The 9,828-nt window shown below is 47.0% G+C and overlaps 1 long non-coding RNA gene across 2 annotated transcripts in view; it reads left to right on the plus strand.

Annotated features, from left to right (window-relative positions):
* Positions 1-9,758, plus strand: part of LOC132207768 (uncharacterized) — a 290,900-nt gene extending 281,142 nt beyond the window's left edge. For both annotated transcript variants that reach the window (XR_009443796.1, XR_009443793.1), the window contains exon 8: positions 9,375-9,758. This is a non-coding gene — a long non-coding RNA (uncharacterized LOC132207768). The remainder of the gene's footprint in view (positions 1-9,374) is intronic.
* The last annotated feature ends 70 nt before the right edge of the window (positions 9,759-9,828 follow it).

Genomic DNA, 9,828 nt, shown 5'->3' on the forward strand with positions numbered 1-9,828 from the left:
GTGTCTGAGCGAAATGGGATGCAGTGACTGAGTGAAATGGGATGCAGTGACTGAGTGAAATGGGATGCAGTGACTGAGTGAAATGGGATGCAGTGACTGAGGGAAATGGGATGCAGTGACTGAGGACAATGGGATGCAGTGACTGAGGGCAATGGGATGCAGTGTCTGAGGGAAATGGGATGCAGTGTCTGAGGGAAATGGGATACAGTGACTGGGAAATGGGATGCAGTGACTGGGAAATGGGATGCAGTGACTGTAGGAAATGGGATGCAGTGACTGATGGAAATGGGACGCAGTGACTGAGTGAAATGGGACACAGTGACGGAGGTACTGGGAAGGAGTGACTGAGTTAATAGGGATGCAGTGCCTGAGCGGGCTTGGGATGCACTTACTTAGGGAAATGGGATACAGTGCCTATGTGAAATGGGATGCACTGACTGAGTGAAATGGGTTGCAGTGACTGAGTCAAATGGGATGCAGTGACTGAATGAAATGCGATGCAGTGACTGCGTGAAATGGGATGCCGTGCATGAGTGAAATGAGATGCAGTGAATGAGTGAAATGCGCGGTGACTGATAGAAATCGGATACAGTGACTGACGGAAATGGGATGCGGTGACTTTGTGAACTGGGATGTGGTGACTGTGTGAACTGGGATGCGGTGACTATGTGAACTGGGATGCAGTGGCTGAGTGAAATGGGATGCAGTGGCTGAGTGAAATGGGATGCAGTGGCTGAGTGAAATGGGATGCAGTGACTGATGGAAATGGTATGCAGTGCCTTTTTGAAATGGGATCCTGCGACTGAAGTTAATGGGATGCAGTGACTGAGGGTAATGGGATGCAGTGAATGAGTGAAATGGGATGTAGAGACTGAGTGAAATGGGATGCAGTGACTGAGGACATTGGGATGCAGTGACTGAGGACAATGGGATGCAGTGACTGAGGGCAATGGGATGCAGTGACTGAGGGCAATGGGATGCAGTGACTGAGGGAAATGGGATGCAGTGACTGAGGGAAATGGGACGCAATGACTGAGGGAAATGGGACGCAGTGACTGGGAAATGGGATGCAGTGACAGTGGGAAATGGGACGCAGTGACTGATGGAAATGGGACGCAGTGACTGAGTGAAATGGGACACAGTGACTGAGTGAAATGGAATTGCCGTGACTGAGGAAATGGGATGCAGTGACTGAGGAAATGGGATGCAGTGACTGAGGGAAATGTGATGCAGTGACTGAGGGAAATGGGATGCAGTGACTGAGTGGAATGGGATGCAGTGACTGAGTGGAATGTGATGCTGTGACTGCGTGAAATGAGATCCAGTGGGGAATAAAATGGGATGCAGTGACTGAGGGAAATGGGTTGCAGTGACTGAGGGAAATGGGTTGCAGTGACTGAGGGAAATGGGATGCAGTGACTGATGGAAATGGCATGCAGTGTCTGACGGAAATGGGATGCAGTGTCTGTTTGAAATTGGATCCTGCGACTGACGTTAATGGGATGCAGTGACTGAGTGTAATGGGATGCAGTGACTGAGTGAAATGGGATGTCGTGACTGAGGGAAATGGGATGCAGTGTCTGAGTGAAATGAGATGCAGTGACTGATGTAAATGGCATGCAGTGAATGAGGGAAATGGGATGCAGTGACTGACGGAAATGTGATGCAGTGTCTGTTTGAAATTGGATCCTGCGACTGAGGGTCATGGGATGCAGTGACTGAGGGTCATGGGATGCAGTGACTGAGTGAAATGGGATGCAGTGACTGAGGGCAATGGTATGCAGTGACTGAGGGAAATGGGATGCAGTGACTGGGAAATGGGATGCAGTGACAGTGGGAAATGGGATGCAGTGATTGAGTGAAACGGGATGCAGTGACTAAGTGAAATGGGATTGCCGTGACTGTGGAAAGGAGTTGCAGTGACTGAGGAAATGGGACGCTGTGACTGAGTGAAATGGGACGCAGTGACTGATGGAAAGGAGATGCAGTGACTCTGTGAAATGGGATGCAGTGACTGAGTGAAATGGGATTGCCGTGACTGTGGAAAGGGGATGCAGTCACTGAGGGAAATGAGATGCCGAGACTGAGTGAACTGGGATGCAGTGACTGATGGAAATGGTATGCAGTGACTGACGGAAATGGGATGCAGTGTTTGTTTGAAATGGGATCCTGCGACTGAAGTTAATGGGATACAGTGACTGAGGGTAATGGGATGCAGTGACTGAGTGAAATGGAATGCAGTGACTGAGTGAAATGGGATGCAGTGACTGAGGGTAATGGGATGCAGTTACTGAGTGAAATAGGATGCAGTGACTGAGGGCAATGGGATGCAGTGACTGAGTGAAATGGGACGCAGTGACTGAGTGAAATGGGACGCAGTGACTGATGGAAAGGAGATGCAGTGACTCTGTGAAATGGGATGCAGTGACTGAGTGAAATGGGATTGCCGTGACTGTGGAAAGGAGATGCAGTGACTGAGGAAATGGGACGCAGTGACTGATGGAAAGGGATGCCTTGACTGTGTGTAAAGTGAAGCATTGAGTGAAATGGGATGCAGTGGCTGTGTGAAATGGGATGCAGTGGCTGTGTGAAATGGGATGCAGTGGCTGTGTGAAATGGGATGCACTGGCTGTGTGAAATGGGATGCAGTGGCTGTGGAAACTGGGATTCTAAGACTCAAGTGAATGGGATGCCATTTCTGTGGGGAATGGGATGCAGTGACTGTGGTGAAGGAGATGCAGTGATTGAGTGAAATGGGATGCAGTGACTGCTTCAAATGGGATGCAGTGACTGAGTGAAATGGGATGCAGTGACTGAGTGAAATGGGATGCAGTGACTGAGGGACATTGGATGCAGTGACTGAGGGACATGGGATGAAGTGACTGAGTGAAATGGGATGCAGTGATTGCGGGAAATTGGATGCAGTGACAGAGTGACATGAGCTGCAGTGTCTGATGTAAATGTGATGCAGTACCAGAGGGAAATGGGATGCGGTGACTGAGGTACAGGGAAGGAGTGACTGAGTTCATGGGGATGCAGTGCCCAAGCGGACTTGGGGTGCAGTGAGTGAGGGAAATGGGATACAGTGCCTGAGTGAAATGTGACGTGCTGACTGAGTGAAATCGGATGCAGTGACTGAGTGGAATGGGATGCAGTGACTGAGTGGAATGGGATGCAGTGACTGAGTGAAATGGGATGCTGTGACTGAGTGAAATGGGATGCAGTGACTGAGTGAAATGGGATGCAGTGACTGAGTGAAATGGGATGCAGTGACTGAGTGAAATGGGATGCAGTGACTGAGTGAAATGGGATGCAGTGACAGAGTGACATGAGCTGCAGTCACTGAGTGAAATGAGAAGCTGAGAATGCACTGTCTGTGAGATACGGGAAACAGTGACTGATGGAAATGGGATGCAGTGACTGTGGTGAAGGGGATGCAGCGACTGAGTGAAATGGGATGCAGTGACTGAGTGAAATGCGATGCAGTGAATGAGTGAAATGAGATGAACTGACTGATGGAAATTGGATGCAGTGACAGAGTGACATGAGCTGCAGTCACTGAGTGTAATGAGATGCATTGTTTGATGGAAATGGTCTGCAGTAACTGACGGAAATGAGATGCAGTGACTGAGGGAAATGGGATGCAGTGACCGAGTGAAATGAGATGCAGTGACTGAGCAAAATGGGATGCACTATTTTTGGGAAGTAGGATGCACTTACTGATTGAAATGAGATGCGGAGACTGTGGGAAAGGAGATGCTGTGTCTATGGGAAATGGGATACATTGAGTGTCGGAAATTGAATGCAGCGTCTGTGAGATACGGGAACCAGTGACTGATGGAAATGGGATGCTGTGACTGTGGTGAAGGAGATGCAGTGATGGAGTGAATTGGGATGCAGTGACTGAGTGAAATGTGATGCAGTGACTGCGTGAATTGCGATGCAGTGACTGCATGAAATGGGACACAGTGACTCAGTGAAATGTGATTCCATCACTGAGTGAAATATGATGCACTCACTGAGTGTACTGTGATTCAGTCACTGAGAAAACTGTGATGCAGTCACCGAGTGAAATGGGATGCAGTGGCTGAGTGAAATGGAATGCAGTGACTGACGGAAATGGGATGCAGTGACTGAGTGAAATGGGATGCAATCACTGAGTGAATTGCAATGCAAAGACTGAGGGAAAGGTGATGCTGTGACGATGGGAAATGGGATGCAGTGAGGGTGTGAAATTGAATGCAGCGTCTGTGAGATACGGGAAACAGTGACTGATGGAAATTGGACGCAGTGACTGTGGTGAAGGAGATGCAGTGATTGAGTGAAATGGGATGCAGTGACTGAGTAAAATACGATGCAGTGACTGAGTGAAATGTGATGCAGTGACTGCGTGAAATGGGATGCAGTGACTGTGGTGAAGGAGATGCAGTGACTGAGGGAAATGGGATGCAGTGACAGAGTGACATGAGCTGTAGTGTCTGATGGAAATGTGATGCAGTACCTGATGGAAATGGGATGCAGTGACTGAGGTACTGGGAAGGAGTGACTGAGTTCATGGGGATGCAGTGCCCAAGCGGACTTGGGGTCCAGTGAGTGAGGGAAATGGGATACAGTGCCTGAGTGAAATGAGATGCAGTGACTGAGGGAAATGAGATGCAGTGACAGAGAGAAATGGGATGCAGTGACTGTGGGACATGGGAAGCATTGACTGAGTGAAATGCGATGCAGAGACTGAGGGAAAGGAGATGCTGTGACTATGGGAAATGGGATGCAGTGAGTGTGGGAAATTGAATGCAGCGCCTGTGAGATACGGGAAACAGTGACTGATGGAAATGGAATGCAGTGACTATGGTGAAGGAGATGCAGTGACTGAGTGAAATGGGATGCAGTGACTATGGGAAATGGGATGCCTTGACTGACGGAAATGGGATGCAGTGATTGACGGAAATTGAATGCAGCCTCAGTGAGAAACGGGATACAGTGACTGAGTGAAATGGGATGCAGTGACTGATGGAATTGGGGTGCAGTGACCACATCAGTACTGGGTGATGATCCTGGCCAGGTGTTAGATTTCAAAGTCGTTGATCACCTTGGTGATAGCGATCACAATTCTGTTATGTTTACTTCAGTGATGGAAAGGGATAGGTGTACACCACTGTGCAAGAGTTATAGCTGGCGGAAAGGCAATTACGAAGAGATTATGCAAGATTTAGGGAGCATAGGATGGGGAAGGAAACTGCAGTGGATGGGCACAATAGAAATGTGGAGCTTATTCAAGGAAAAGCTCCTGTGTGTCCTAGTTAAGTATGTACCTGTCAGGCAGGGAGGAAGCTGTAGGGTGCGGGAGCCGTGGTTTACGAAGGAAGTGGAATCTCTGGTCAAGAGGAAGAAGAATGCTTCTGTTACTTTCAGATGTGAAGGCTCAGTTAGGGTGCTTGAGGGTTACAAGGTAGCCAGGAAAGACCGAAAGAGAGAGCTCAGAAGATCCAGGAGGAGACATGAGAAGTTGTTGGCGGATAGGATCAGGGTAAACCCTCAGGCTTTCTCTCGGTATTTAAGGAATAAGAGAATGACAAAAGTAAGATGAGGCCCAATCAAGGATAGTAGTGGTAAGTTGTGTGTGGAGTCAGTTGAGATAGGGGAAGCGCTAAATGAATATTTTTCAACAGTATTCACTCTAGAAAACCACAATGTTGTCGAGGAGAATACAGACATACAGGCTACTGGACTAAGTGGGATTGAGGCTCACAAGGAAGAGGTTTTTGAAATCCTACAGAGGGTGAAGATAGCTATGTCCCCTGGGCCGGATGGGATTTATCCTCGGATCCTCTGAGAATCCAGGGAGGAGATTGCCGAGCCTTTGGCATTGATCTTTAACTCATCATTGTCTACAGGAATAGTGCCAGATGACTGGAGGATAGCAATTGTGGTTCCCCTGTTCAAGAAGGGGAGTAGAGACAACCCTGGTAATTATCGGCCAGTGAGCCTTACCTCAGTTGTCGGTAAAGTGTTGAAAAAGGTTATATGGGATAGGATTTACAATCATCTAGAAAAGAATAAATTGATTCGGGATAGTCAGCACGGTTTTGTGAAGGGAAGGTCGTGCTTCACAAACCTTATTGAGTTCTTTGAGAAGGTGACCAAACAGGTGGATGAGAGTAAACCGGTTGATGTGGAGTATATGGATTTCAGCAAGGCGTTCAATAAGGTTCCGCATAACAGACTATTGTACAAAATGCAGAGGAATGGAATTGTGGGAGATATGGCAGTTTGGATCGGAAATTAGCTTGCTGAAAGAAGACAGAGCGTGGTAGTTGAATGGAAACTTTCATCCTGGAGACCAGTTACTGGTGGTGTACCGCAGGGGTGGGTGTTGGGTCCACTGCTGTTTGTCATTTTTATAAATGACCTGGATGAGGGCGTAGAAGGATGGGTTAGTAAATTTGCTGACGACACTAAGATAGGTGGAGTTGTGGATAGTGACAAAGGATTGGTTGCAGAGGGACATCGATAAGCTGCAGAGCTGGTCTGAGAGGTGACAAATGGAGTTTAATGCAGACAAGTGTGAGGTGATGCACTTTGGTAGGAGTAACCAGAAGGCAAAGTACAGGGCTAATGGTAAGATGCTTAGTAGTATAGATGAGCAGAGAGATCTTGGTGTCCATGAACACAGATCCTTGAAAGTTGCCACCCAGGTTGACAGGGCTGTTAAGAAGGCATACAGTGTTTTAGCTTTGATTAATAGAGGGATCGAGTTCCGGAACCAAGAGGTTATGGTGAAGCTGTGCAAAACTCTGGTGCGGCCGCACTTGGAGTATTGTGTGCAGTTCTGGTCACCGCATTATAAGAAGGATGTGGAAGCTTTGGAAAGGGTGCAGAGGAGATTTACTAGGATGTTGCCTGGTATAGAGGGAAGGTCTTAGAATGAATGGCTGAGGGACTTGAGGCTGTTTTCATTCGAGAGAAGAAGGTTGAGAGGTGACTTAATTGAGACATATAAAATAATCAGAGGGTTAGATAGGGTGGATAGGGAGAGCCTTTTTCCTCGGATGGTGACGGCGAACACGAGGGGGTATAGCTTTAAATTGAGGGGTGAAAGATATAGGACAGATGTCAGAGGTAGTTTGTTTACTCAGAGAGTAGTAAGGGAATGGAACGCTTTGCCTGCAACGGTCGTAGATTTGCCAACTTTAGGTATATTTAAGTCGCCATTGGATAAGCATATGGGCGTACATGGAATAGTGCAGGTTAGATGGGCTTGAGATCGGCATGACAGGTCGGCACAAGATCGAGGGCCGAAGGGCCTGTACTGTGCTGTAATGTTCTATGTTCTATGGCTAGCTCTCCCTGTGCTCCGTGTGATTTAACTTCCCTCTTGGAGTACCGTGAGGAACCTTCTTGAACGCCTTACTGAAGCCCGTATGCGTCCATCTTTCTGCCTTAGTCAATGCTCTTGATTACTACTTTAAAAAACTCAATCAAATTACGAGTTATGATTTCCTGTGCACGTGTCCTCGGATCCCATGGACTGTTTCCTGTTCTAACAGTCTTCAAATGGGGGATCTTGTCAAAAGCTTTGCTGATGCCCAAGTAGACTGTATCAAATGCATTGCCCTCATGCACACACCTAGTTAGCTCTTCAATCATAGATTCATAGAGTCATACAGCACAGAATGAGGACCTTCAGTCCCAATCATCTGTACTGATCAGGTGTCCCAAACTTAACCGGTCCCATTTGCCTGTGTTTGGTATCCGTCTAAACCTTTCCTAATTGTGTACCTGTCCAAATGTCTTTTAAATACAGCAATTTTATCTGCCTCGACCACATCTGTTGGCAGCTCCTTCCATTCACGAACCCCACCCCCCCCCCCACCCCTTGTGGAAAGTTGGTTGAAAGTCAAAGCTGTGAATGTTAGAGATTCATCAACAAACCTCTTGCTGTCAACTGAAAGAAACCAGAGCTGATAAATCTCATTAGTAAACAAAATCATAGTTCTCCAGATTTAGTAACCATTATTTAGTAATTCCTCTTTTAATAGCTCTCACACAGTTGGCTGTCACTGAGGGGACTTCTCCTTGTACATTTCCTGCCATTAACCCAGTGCACTCTACAGGGACAGAAGACAGTAAAACTAAATAAAGAAACTCTAATTGAAAGAAAGAAGAATTATGGAAATGTCCTGCCCTCACCCCTTCTTTCCTCACAACCGCTCCCCACCCCTTTCACAAAGAACGATCAAACGAATGCTGTTGTAACATCTTACTTTGTTCCAATCCCAGTTTATTTGTTGCTGAAACAGACTTTCTTGCAATTGGTCCCTTTGCACTTAATTATTCCAATGCACCCTGCGCACCTCCCGCTTTCTATTCTCGATAAAATCAGGGTCTTCTGCTGTTTATGTTAACCGTTCATAGCACATCCTGTGCCCCTTGACCTGCATCAATTCCAAGTTCAGCAAATCCTCAATTTTAATATTAATTAATAAACTCTAGTTTCGGTTTCAAATCCCTCCACGGTCTTGAATCCCTCCCCTAATCTCTGTAATCCCCTCCAGTCTCCTAGTTTTCAGAGCTATCTACAGTCTTACACTAACTCATTCCTGAACATTTCCAGTTGTAGTTAGCTCACAGGTGGCATTGCTGTGAGCTGCCAAGGTACTAACACTGGAATTTCTTTCCTCAACCAGTTATTCCTCATTTCGTACACTGAGCATGAGTGACCTGCAGTGAGGTCTCAAGGAATTGGTGCCAGTTCACCAGAGGATGAAGTCACACTCCATTTCAGCTACAGGGGATTCAGATGAGAACTGCAATGGGGATGGGGTGGCCGACAGAAGAAGGATTGGTGCATTGGCAGGTTAGAAAGCCTGCCATTAATGTCACGGAGCAGGAAAGACTCTGGCTTCAATCTGGCGCAGTGTTTGGAACCCATCCACTCCAGCACTGAGTTGTGGCCAACCTGATGGGAACAGTTACAGATTGAGTCATGATTGGTATCTCTGCTCCAGAAAAAGCAGAAGCTGTTGTGGTACAGTCGTGGGTGGGCCCTTCTGGAGCTAGAGTTACTCAGGATAAACACAATAAAAATCATCAGCTTTCACCTGCAGTGCCACAGTCACAGGGATCGCACTCTGTGGGAGCATTAAGCAAGAAAAAGGCACCTGTAATACTGGTATGAAGGAAATAAATGAGGGCAGTTGATATTTGCATGCATTATGGCATAGATTGTTCAACATTATTGTTTTGAAATATCGATATTGTGATGGCATTTACTGTTGTTTGTAGACAAGTGGTGCAGTGGTAGTCAACAGCCAAGGAGAGGGAAGGTTCAGCCTTGTTAGTGGAATTTGAGCTTACATTTACCTGTATTACAGTTGGTCGAGTGGATCACAGAAAGTCTGGCAACAAAAAAGCTGCAATGGTTACCTCGTCACTGCTTCCAACTCCTCCTCTTTCTCAGCTGGTGCCCGATCACTGGCAGCGACAGCGTACCCTCATGATGCCAAGGTTGGAGACTATCAAGAATCATGACGACACCGGCCCTTCTCTGTACTGCAGGACTGCCCCAGAGTGCTCCAGGCAGCAGAAGCAACATTGAACTACTCCAGTGGTCTGCACCATTACATTTCCTGTGGTACTTTATGCAGCCCCTCTGAGTGTGTAATACACACTCCCATATGGACCACGTCATCAAACAAAGGCTCTTGTCACCTCCTCATTACTTCAAGTTGTTCAAATGAGGATGGCAGGGCAGAATATTGAAGAATTATTACAAAGTCTTCTGTTCAGTATCCTGCTGCTCTCTGACAAGGAAAACTGAAATGTACT

The sequence above is a fragment of the Stegostoma tigrinum genome, unplaced genomic scaffold (assembly GCF_030684315.1).
Source record: "Stegostoma tigrinum isolate sSteTig4 unplaced genomic scaffold, sSteTig4.hap1 scaffold_152, whole genome shotgun sequence".
Lineage (NCBI taxonomy): Eukaryota > Metazoa > Chordata > Chondrichthyes > Orectolobiformes > Stegostomatidae > Stegostoma > Stegostoma tigrinum.